The sequence below is a fragment of the Bufo bufo genome, chromosome 9 (genome assembly GCF_905171765.1).
Source record: "Bufo bufo chromosome 9, aBufBuf1.1, whole genome shotgun sequence".
NCBI lineage: Eukaryota > Metazoa > Chordata > Amphibia > Anura > Bufonidae > Bufo > Bufo bufo.
This window is the reverse complement of record NC_053397.1, coordinates 27383891-27396597: the sequence shown is the minus strand read 5'-3', so window position 1 is coordinate 27396597 and position 12707 is coordinate 27383891. Positions and strand designations below refer to the sequence as shown.

At 42.7% G+C, this 12707-nt stretch overlaps 1 protein-coding gene across 3 annotated transcripts in view; it reads right to left on the bottom strand.

The window, feature by feature from the left end:
• The window catches only part of ADAMTS9 (ADAM metallopeptidase with thrombospondin type 1 motif 9), a 221078-nt gene that overhangs the window by 172265 nt on the left and 36106 nt on the right, over positions 1-12707 (bottom strand). The window lies entirely within an intron of this gene.

Genomic DNA, 12707 nt, shown 5'->3' with positions numbered 1-12707 from the left:
TGAGGGCTTCATCATTGCTCTTGTTGCTCCCAACCTCTGCTCCTTTCTATGGCCACCCCTTCTCTCCTTTGCCACTGCCTGGCCCAGTCAATCAAAGCAGCCAGGGAAGGGATGACCACAGAAAAGAGTGGAGCTTGGTAGCAACATGAGCAACGGAAATGTCCTCATTGCACCACAGGCCTAATCTGCATATTAGGAAAAAGTATCGTAACTCAGGAATGGAGCCTCAGATCAACAAAATAAAAACAGCGTTTTAATCAGGTGAACCACAGTTGTGTCTATGCCAACAGATAGGGAGGTCACTGAGGACAGATTCCATTTAAAGGGAACCAGTCACTATGAAAATGCAGTCCAATCTGCAGGCAGCATGTTATAGAGCAGGAGGAGCTGAGCAGATTAATAGATAGTTTAATAAAAAAAGATTCAGCAAAACGTGCATTTTATTCATTTAAATCTCTGCTCATTCTGGGTTTGGGAGTCTGTAAAAGAAGTACTTGGAGGTGTTTAAAAACAAAACAAAACCTAGGATGATTAGGGGGAGAACTATCTCAGGATGCAGATTATTCTTATGGTTAAAAACAGGTTCCCTTTAAATCTCTGCTCATTCTGGACTCAGGAGTCATGTGGGCGGTCCTATCAATAATTGACAGCCTTCTCCCTATCAGTGTACAGAGACAGCTGTCAATCACTGATAGAAGTCATGTGGGCGGTGCTATCTGGATCCGGTGCTGCCGTATGAGGATGGAATGTCCGCCAGCGGTTCGGCGGAGTTCCTTACGCATTCCGGCAGATAAGTGGATAACCAGCCGGACACAAACCGCTACATGCTGCGGTTTGTGTCTGGCCAATCCTCCGCTTGCTGGAACAGCCATATTGGAGTTTCACACCGGGGGTGTGAAAGTAGCCTTACAGGAATGGATGGAGCAGCAAAAATCTTGATCATCCATCACTCTCACTCCAGCCTTACAAAGGGGACACAGGATCCCCATTCTCATGATCAGCGGGGGTCCCGTTGGTCAAACATCAATATGTCTCCAGTAAATTAAAGGAGTTCCCTGCTTCAAGCAACCCTTTTTGAAAGCCCAGCAATGAACTGTAATGTACAAGAGACCCTGACATAAAGTGTTACATTATCCCACAGCGCCACCGCAGGGGAGCTGAAGTATTACACAGCTCCATTTGAAATGAAAGGACTGAATGGGACCTCCACAGGGAGAGACACTCTTTGTAGCTTCCCTCAGTTCTGGCTAGTATATGATTTACTTGAACAAGTAACTCCTATTAATCCAGAAGTCCTTACTAAGGAATCTGACAATAGGTTCTGAAAATCAGACAACCCTTTCAAAATCCTGAAATTTGCTAAAAAACTTATTAAATGTCAACCAATATTGCCAGATGGCTCCCATCAAGCTTTCCTAGACTACTGAGCAGTTAACCTGCCTATGAATAGAGCACTAGTAGTACCACTGCGACATGTGGGAGCACTACAGGCGACTGCCATATGGCTTTCCACCAGCTTTATCAGACCCCTGAGGAGTAAACTAAAGCCATTTATATTCAAGAGGGCCTGTCAATGTGCCCAACATGTCGGTTTAAGCAAATACTGGCAGTCCCTATGAAATAGCAATTCTGGAGCACCTTTTCCTGACTCTATGTTGTACTGATCCTCTGTTATTCCTTTTGGAAATGTATGAATTAAGATATTACAATTTCCATGGTCAACAAGATGTGTCCTTCACACACTCTGAGAGTCACAATGTCTGAAAATCTGCCGCCTAATTTCTGAAACATTTGCTTTGTTTGATGTTACGTGTAGAAGGTCCCATTCGTCTTGCGTAAGTCGGAGTGACCTTTCAGATACTCCCTGCTATTTTTAGGCGGCTTTTCATTTTGGACTAATTAGTATGTGCTACAATTTCCTCCATTCTAATTTCCGGGCTCTTTTTTTTTTTTTTTTACTCCGCTTCAGTCTTAACTCTCTTAAGTTTGAATGGAATTTAAGCTTCTATTAACAGCAAATTAGAAAAAGATAGAAAGAACCCCGGAACCAAGATGCAGCAAATAAACCCTGTGTATTACATTAAAGGAAATGATGACGGCTGAAAATGTCATCTACAATGACATCAGCAAAAGCCAAGTGTCGCACAGATGACAAGGACAGATAGAGAATTAATATAAAGATAATAATTACATAAAAAGAAGATAGAGATGGATATGAGAGAGATAGGTAGATGACTAGATAGATAGATAGATACTGTAGATAGAGAGATATATAGATAGATAGATAGGAGATAGATAGATAGATAATATAGATAGATAGATAGATAGATAATAGATAGATAGATAGATAGATAGATAGATATGAGATAGATAGATAGATAGATAGATATGAGATAGATAGATAGATAGATAGATATGAGATAGATAGATAGATAGATAGATAGATAGATAATATAGATAGATAGATAGATAGATAATATAGATAGATAGATAATATAGATAGATAGATAGATAGATACTGTAGATAGAGAGATAGATAATAGATAGATAGATAGATAGATAGATAGATAGAGAGATAGATAATAGATAGATAGATAGATAGATAGATAGATAGATAGATAGATACTGTAGATAGAGAGATATATAGATAGATAGATAGATAGATAGATAGATAGGAGATAGATAGATAGATAATATAGATAGATAGATAGATAGATAGATAGATAATAGATAGAGAGATAGATAATAGATAGATAGATAGATAGATAGATAGATAGATAGATAGATAGATACTGTAGATAGAGAGATATATAGATAGATAGATAGATAGATAGATAGATAGATAGGAGATAGATAGATAGATAATATAGATAGATAGATAGATAGATAGATAGATACTGTAGATAGAGAGATAGATAATAGATAGATAGATAGATAGATAGATAGATAGATAGATAGATATGGGATAGATAGATAGTAAAAACAAACTCCATGGCACTTTTAATTGTAGTAAAATAAAAGAGTGTTCTTTAATCACCAGATAGCAACGTTTCAGTCCTCTCAATGGGACCTTGCTTAGGCTACTTTCACACTAGCGTTTTTCTTTTCCGGCATAGAGTTCCGTCACAGGGGCTCTATACCGGAAAAGAACTGATCATGCATTCTGAATGGAGAGTAATCCGTTCAGGATGCATCAGGATGTCTTCAGTTCAGTAGTTTTGACTGATCAGGCAAAAGATAAAACTGTAGCATGATACGGTTTTATCTCCGGCGAAAAAAACTGAAGACTTGCCTGAATGCCGGATCCGGTAAAAATGTGAAAAAAGATACAAGACGGATCCGTCCTTGCAATGCATTTGTGAGACGGATCCGCATCCGTCTCACAAATGCTTTCAGTCAGCGGAGGATCCGGCGGCCAGTTCCGACGACGGAACTGCCCGCCGGATCACACTGCCGCAAGTGTGAAAGTAGCCTTAAGCAGTGACAAAGTTACAATGGTGCCAAGTGCAGATATAAATACATCTTCATGATAGATAGATAGATAGATAGATAGATAGATAGATAGATAGATAGATAGATAGATAGATAATGGAGAGATAGATAGATAATAGATAGATAGATAGATAAGGGTAGTTGGGGAAGTTATTGCTGCAGTGTTGATTTCGGTGCAGTGACAATATACCCGACAACCCAAGGTAACCGCTGAGACTGCAGCGATCACATGGAGCAGTTGGTGATGTTATTGCTGTGGTGCCTGTAACCACATGTAACATCACCGGGACCACCAGACTGACAGTGCGGGAATGGCAGGGGATTGAGCAGGTGTTGATTTGTCTATTTTATAACATTCCAGGCCGTTTCCAAAATTTTTGAGGGTCCCAGAAAATCCTTTTAAGATCTATATATATATATTTTTTTTACTGTCTGGTAATATCCAGGTCATATAAGTAAATCAGACCAACGCCTTGATGTGGAGGATTGTGACACCATCAGCACAAGCCCAATGGGTGGCGGGAGATTGACCCCCTCTTCCTGGCAAAAAAAACTACATTTTCCCTTTTTAGCTTAAGGTTCACTTTAAATATCCCCTGCATTTCAGATGTGAATCCAGACACGGGTTCCGCCCATCATCCACACAAGCGATCACATAATGTAACCCGCCTAATCCGTGCATGTGACTGGGCCGAGCAGCAAAGTTAAAAAGTTAATTATTGCACAAAGATATTAAATGTAGGCCCTTGTCACATAAAACGTAACCCTACACATGATAAAAGTCTCAGGCGCCCATGCTAAATCAATATGCAGTGTAAGCAGCGGGGTGGTAAAGGGTTAATCCTTAACTCCAGCAGCCTCTTTTCATCATGCATAAAACAGACAGAAGACAACTAAAACGAAATGGAAACCCTACTTTTATCCCTAGTTTGAGATTAGCAATATAATTTAAAATTTTCAAAAACAAACAAAAAAAACTTGAGTAAATGATACCACCAAAGCACAGCGCCGTACATTGTTTAGTGGCTGTGCTTGGTATTGCGGCCCAGACACATTCATGTGCATAGGACTGAGCAGTGCCTAGGCCATGCAGGGGTGCACCACCGATCAGGCCAGGTGAGGCCATTGCCTCAGGCAGCACTAGGTAGGGGCAATAGAGGGGCAGCCAAAGGGCCATGGACTGAAGGGAAGGGGTTAGGTTAAGAAATTGGCATTGGGGAGGGAGGGGCGCCGTTCCAGTTTTCGCCTCAGGCAGCAGAAAGGCTAGGTGCACCCCTGAGCCATGTGACGGATGAACGTGACGTCCCTGGCCTAGGAAGAGGCTGCAGCGATCACCGGAGCTCTGCTCCTCTTCAGTCAGACCCCCACTGATCAGATACTGATGACCTATCCTGAAGATAGGTCATCAATATCCTACTCCTGGAAAACCCCTTTAACTATTGGAGTAAGTCAAAGTGTGAAATTCATTGGGTACAACTGCTATAACAGGAACTGCAACTAATTGAGCCTCATCAGTGGAGGTTCCAGATTCTGGCACAATAATAGACCCTTATAGTCCAGAAGAAGACAACCCCATTTGGAGCAAATCACTTACTACTTAGCAGGATCGGCTCATGGGGTATACAATCTGTGCCCATCAGCTCTCCAGAAACCCTGGGAGCTGAGGGTTTTGGTTACCACACATCCTAATTTTGTAGTATTTTTATCTGGACATTGTGTAGCAGGTATTAGACTGCTTTCAGTTTGGAGCTGTCATTTGGTCACTGTATGATGGTATAATTAGAAATATGGGTCTTATGGCTGCTCTCTCCCCATACGTGTTTCAGAGCTACCAGCTCCTTCTTCAGTATGGGGAGAGAGCAGCCATTAGTCCCATATTTCTAATTATATTGGCCAATATACTGAAGGATTGCGGAATATACAAAGAATCCGCCATTTTCCCAAAGATCCCGCTCATCAGAACACGTGGCACGCCAACGGCGGGGATTCGAACACGTGACACGCCGACCGCGAGAATTTTCACCACCCGGAAGTGACGTCACCGGAAGAGATATCGCGCCGGCAATACTCGTGCAACCCACGCGCGCAGTAAGGAGGACGCCACCTACCACTCGGACGGCCGGAGAAGGATACAGGAAGACCGCACATAGGAGTGGTAACGTACCCATGTGAAATCTTTATCTTCCAGATCCGGCCTCAATACAAGTTGAAGCTCCTATATAGGAGTATATACAGAAACTATTACTTGTATCTACAACTATTCCTACTTACTGTTTACTATAAGGGATCACCAATTACTTTACATTTAAAGAGACCAATATTGGGATCATCCAACCACCTATATGAACTGCTTTTTGTGATTTTCTTATATATTTAATCTAGTTTTGCATCTTTTTACATTTTTTGACTATATGAATTTTTTACGAACTTTTTATGGACCCTTTTTTTGATTATATGAATTTTTTGATCATATGAATTTTTTACATGGACTATACGAATTTATATATGGACATAAACTAATACCTATCTTCTTCTTATATGGACATAAATCAACATCTTTTATAGGAACTAATATTTATTTATTTATCTATCATCTTTTTATTCTCTAAGGAGTGCGCACATCCTAACTTTCATTAAAACCATACATTTTAAAGAATAGATATACAACTATATGTTAATTACCATCTGGTATTTTTAAACCATCCTATCTTTATAACCTAATAAATAATATCCATAGACCCCATTTGCTGCGAGTGCCGCCCATTTATTCTATTTTTATTTCACTACCCCCGAAGCTTTGGGTTAGCTTCTTCGGACTGAGCACAGCCGCGATTCTGCCACTAGAAGTGAGCCACCATAACTGCATATCTTTATTTTCAGATCATGTCTGCTCTTTTATTGCTTAGGAGTCCAGTGGGCGGTCCTATCAGTGATCAACAGTCTCCCCTCTATAACCGTGCATACAAATTAGCTGTCAATCAGTGCATAGGACCGCCCACTGGACTCCTACGCATAGAAAAGGGTAAGGAAGAAAATGGATGAAATACACGTTATACTAGATATCAATCTGCTCAGCTCCTCCTGCTCTATAACATGTTGCTTGCATATACATGTGACAGGTTCACTTTAAGTTGTCTTCTGATATCTCCAAAATCGGTATTTTTGCCATATGACTACATTTAGGCTGGTTATCCCTCAAAGAATTGTTTGGTGACCACCTATCATGTTATCCCTCGAAGAATTGTTTGGCGACCACCTATCATTCCCCATTATCCATCTAATGTCTAGGGGGATGGCGCCGGATTTTGACATATGCGCCATCCCCCTAGACATTAGATGGATAATGGATGGAAATCTGCAAGGTCTGCTGTTTTGGTATAGCAGAGTCCACTGTGCACGTAGAACCAGTGTCGGACTGAAGTCTCTTGGGCCCACCAGAGGAAATTATTCTGAGGACCTACCCTATATAGGATCTTAAAGGGGTATGCAGGTTGTTTCAAGGTATCTCCTATCCACAGGATAGAGGATAACTATTACATCGGTGGGGGTCCTACTGTTAGGACCCCCACCGATCACGAGAACTGGGGCCCCCCAGCCCTTTGCAGCCCCCCTGAAGTGAACACGCACGCATGTGCAACCAGCAGCTCCATTCATTTATATGGGCGTTCCGGAGATAGTTGAGTACAACGTGATCGGCGTTGGTCCCAGTGGTTGGACCCCCACCGATCAAATAGTTATCCCCTATCCTGTGAATAGGGAAAAAATTTAAACAACTGGAATTCTCTTGTTAAGAGCCTTGTTTTACTAGGAATCCATTACTGTCAGCGCTTGGGCCCACCGGAAGATCCTCTGAGGCTCTAGTGGGCCTGTCCGACCCTGTGTAGGGCCCATTATGTGCGTGCAATCCAGAATAATCAGCTAAAAACCATAATAAACCATAAAAAGGCACAAAAAAAAAATTACCGGAGGTTAAACCTCACAAGAAGAGTCATTTGTTATAGGAATGAAGTGAAAGGAGAAGTCTTACGTGGAACCCTCTAAGGAGAGAAGATGTCTTCAGCCGAGATCTGATTCTGTCTTTCCATATGTAATTAACGAGATGATCTATCATCCCCGACTCTGCTCTAATGTGCAGCATGTGGGCAGTGTGCACGCAGCGTACAGGTTCTGGGATGAGGTAGGGGGTTTTATTATCTATTAGGTTCTTACAGGAGATTTCCTATGAAAGACGCTATGGCATATCGATGAGATACTGGGTGGGTCCACATCAGTCCCAAGAATGAAGATAACCGAGACATCACGTCTGTACAGAATACGTGGAAATGTTCCGTTATTCCTTGAAATAATTTTAGTAAAAATATTGCATTCTGATTTCAGAACCAGACAATTATACATTGAGAGGAGCGGCGCCACACAGGCACTGCTTATCTCTTCCTGCAGTCTTGTAGGAATCTCCTTCTCCTGGCCCAACCACTGACATACAGTACACCCTGTTTCTTTGAGAAGAGGTTCTTCAGCAGTTGTAGAGCATTATATAATACTGTGTGTCAGCTTCTGCAAGACACGATAACACACACCACAGCTGCTGCAGAACATCATAATACACACCTCAGCTGCTGCAGAACCTCATATTACACACCTCAGCTGCTGCAGGACAAGATAACACACACCTCAGCTGCTGCAGAACCTCATACTGCACACCTCAGCTGCTGCAGAACCTCATAATACACACCTCAGCTGCTGCAGAGCCTCATAATACACACCTCAGCTGCTGCAGAGCCTCATAATACACACCTCAGCTGCTGCGGAACATCATAATGCACACCTCAGCTGCTGCAGGACAAGATAACACACACCTCAGCTGCTGCAGAACATCATAATACAAACCTAAGCTGCTATAGAACCTCATAATACCCACCTCAGCTGCTGCAGAACATCATAATGCACACCTCAGCTGCTGCAGAGCCTCATAATACACACCTCAGCTGCTGCGGAACATCATAATGCACACCTCAGCTGCTGCAGGACAAGATAACACACACCTCAGCTGCTGCAGAACATCATAATACAAACCTAAGCTGCTATAGAACCTCATAATACCCACCTCAGCTGCTGCAGAACCTCATAATGCACACCTCAGCTGCTGCAGAGCCTCATAATACACACCTCAGCTGCTGCGGAACATCATAATGCACACCTCAGCTGCTGCAGGACAAGATAACACACACCTCAGCTGCTGCAGAACATCATAATACAAACCTAAGCTGCTATAGAACCTCATAATACCCACCTCAGCTGCTGCAGAACATCATAATGCACACCTCAGCTGCTGCAGAACATTATAATACACACCTCAGCTGCTGCAGAACATCATAACACACACCTCAGCTCCTGCAGAACATTATAATACACACCTCAGCTGCTGCAGAACATCATAATACACACCTCAGCTGCTGCAGGACATTATAATACACACCTCAGCTGCTGCAGAACACTATAGTACACACCTCAGCTGCTGCCGAACACTATAGTACACACCTCAGCTGCTGCCGAACACTATAGTACACACCTCAGCTGCTGCAGAACATTATAATACACACCTCAGCTGCTGCAGAACACTATAGTACACACCTTAGCTGCTGCCGAACACTATAGTACACACCTCAGCTGCTGCCGAACACTATAGTACACATCTCAGCTGCTGCAGAACATTATAATACACACCTCAGCTGCTGCAGAACATTATAATACACATCTCAGCTGCTGCAGAACACTATAGTACACACCTCAGCTGCTGCAGAACACTATAGTACACACCTCAGCTGCTGCTGATCATTAAAATACTTGGGAACTTTATATTAATGAATTGATGCTCTACAAGAATCCCCACCCCTTGTTCTTTAAAAAGGGGTTCTGCAGCAGCTGAAGTGTATATTTTCAGGTATAATGTACCTCCGACTATTAATTATAAGGAATATTTGCAGTTCCTTCAGAGTTTTGTGTCCTGTATAAAGGTTCTGAGCGCAGCCTCCTGCCTGTATGTGGTCCAGGTCCTCCTTGGTGACATTCTTATGACATATAGTAAGGGGGAGATTATCTCATATATAAACTATAAAATGGTGTTGAGAGGAGATACTGTCTATATTTATCCCCGATATCGAGAAGGAGTCACACATCCTGTACGGCAGTGGAACATTTATCTCATCGACATTATCCTAAAGACAAAAAAAGGACCAGGATAAGATAAAAAAATATAAATTTAAAAAAACTAGAATAAAAAATTGCGGTATATAAATAAATATGGGGGGCCCGCTGCCTAAAAGCTTCTCGATCTGGAGTTTCCCTGTTTACTTCCATGCATTGTTCCACAGTCACCGGGACAGAAATAGCCAAATACTGGAATTACTGCGCTAAATTTATCCAACATTGGAGGTTCCGGGTTCTGGATTCTATGGAGCCGATACAGACTAAGTAACGGCACGATATGTTATTACACACAGGAAGAACTTTATTCCGTGGCCTAATTTTCTTGAGCTGTAGTTTAAAATATATTGGATTGAGGCCCGTACATGAAAATGGCCTATTACTTTTCTGTACTGTGTACTAAATGTGTGGATAATGTCAGCAAACAGCTGTTGACGGATCTGTTATTGTTGCTGCTGGTTGTATATTGGTATAGGGGGAGATTTATCAAACTGGTGTAAAGTAGAACTGGCTGAGTTGCCCCTAGCAACCAATCAGATTCCTCCTTTCATTTTTCACAGCTCCTTTGGAAAATGAAAGGAGGAATCTGATTGGTTGCTATGGGCCACCAAGCCAGTTCTACTTTAATCCAGTTGAATAAATGTCCCTCATAGAGTATTGAAAAGGGCTGTGGGTCTTCTATATTAAAGGGGTTTTCCAAGATATTTTAGCTGATGACCTATCCTCTGTATAGGTCATCAGTATCTGATAGGTGTGGGTCCGACACCCGGGACCCCTATCGAAAGGCACCGCCGCTCGCAGTAGCTCCGCGACCTTCTCTCAGCTCACCAAGCACAGTGCCATCCATTTGATAGTGAGCTGTGCCTAGGCCACGTGACCGATGAACGTGATGTCACATGACCTAGGAAAAGCTGTGAGAAGGCAGCGGTGCTACTGCTTTCTCGAACAGCTGATCGGCAGGGGACCCGTGTGCTGATCCCCCACCAATCAGATACTGATGACCTATCCCCAGAGGATAAGTCCTCAGTTAAAATATCTTGGAAAATCCCTTTAAAACATCAATATTCCCAATAACATCAAGTTTCCATTAACTGACAGAATGCAAGTAAAGAATTGAAAAACAATAGAGGAGATTTATCAAAACTGGTGTAAAGGAAAACTGGCTTAGTTGTCCATAGCAACCAATCATATTTCACCTTTCATTTTGCAAAGCAGCTCTGAAAAATGAAAGGTGGAATCTGATTGGTCGCAATGGGCAACTAAGCCAGTTTTTATTTATACCAGTTTTGATAAATCTCCCCCGGTTGGTTATTATTTGGTTACCTACAACCAAACCCTCAAGTTCTTCCGCCTGTCGCTTCTCGTGCCCCCATGACAACACTTCCAGTTGTCTCCTGTGGTGATTCAGCCCTATGATATTGTATTGACCAAATCACATCTAATTAGACCGACCATAGGCCGAACCACAGAGCAGCAGAACAGGAAGGGTTATCATGGGGACACCGTTCCCAACAGTCCCGATTTCTGCTGAAACAATATCGCAAACTGGGTTGAAAAAGGGGCGTAACTTATGAAAGCTCCACCCCCAAAGTGGGTTAAATGTCACGGATGCTTCTGAGCCCCTGGACACCAAGTGCAGGTCCTTACCATGCCACAAAACAAGGACTGTCACCAAACCATTCTGAACTATCTGGGGACCTCATAGCCATTGCACAGGCGTCCTCCATGCTACCTGATTACAATAAATGCTCTTTAAAGGGCACCTGTCAGCAGATTTGTCCCTATGACACTGGCTGACCTGTTACATGTGCACTTGGCAGCTGAAGCCATCTGTGTTGGTCCCATGTTCCTATGTGTCCGCATTACTGAGAAAAATAATGTTTTAATATATGCAAATGAGCCTCTAGGAGCAACGGGGCGTTGTCATTACACCTAGAGGCTCTGCTCTCTCTGCAGCTGCTGCGCCTTCTGCACTTTGATTGACAGGGCCAGACATGATCACGATTTTACTGCCTGGTCATGTCAATCAAAGTGCAGAGAGCTCGGCAGTTGCAGAGAGAGCAGAGCCTCTAGGTGTAATGGTAACGCCCCAGTTGCTCCTAGAGACTCATTTACATATATTTAAACGTAATTTTTCTCAGCAATGCAGACACATATGAACATGGGACCAACACAGATGCCTTCAGCTGCCAAGCGGACATGTAACAGGTTGGTCAGTTTCATAGGTGTCAGACGCCCTTTAAATGGCCCCTCGGTTATTATAAGATAATATGGCAAAAGGATAAGATTGGGAGACTTGCTGCCTGGTTTATTGAAGCCCCGCTCACTTCCTTCAGGCAGCGCACTAGACTAATGCTTTTTATGGCACACTTATCTATTGATTGTCAAGTCGTGAAACAATTCCGTAAGAATAAACAGCGAGATTCACGGCGAGCCCGGAGATGATTCCTTAATCCGCGCACTTACATAAACTATGGCAGTAAAACTCAGAGCTAGTTTTATAGGTGGAGCAGATCTTGAGATGTCACCATGCGAGGGATTAATTAATGTTATAATGGTCACACAGTGACGCCCCCGCCTTATGCATCCCTCACTGACGCCCCCCCTCAGTGACGTCATATTTATCTCTTTTTTAGTATCTGCCTTGTCGTTTCGCTGGAATGCCTTGGAACAAATGGTAATAAATTTATTTGCCTTTCATTTTCCTGCTATTGTCTTGGCTGCATTATGTTGAGCGATACAACATTGTTATTGGAGTCTATATCAAGGGTTTCATAGTTGTCGTAGAGGCGGGAAGAATTATTATTTTTTTTTTATCACAATGAAGGTAAAGCTGGGTGGGGGCTACAGTCAGGGTCACCCAACTAGCGATGACTGGAGTCACACTGGGTGACCCAGGGGTGAAGAAGATCAGTCAGAGCACTGATGAGGTGCAGAGTTATTACAGTACAGCCGCACGGTGCTCTCTATCTCCTGCCCTGTAATGATCTCTATGGTCAGCGCATGTTCGG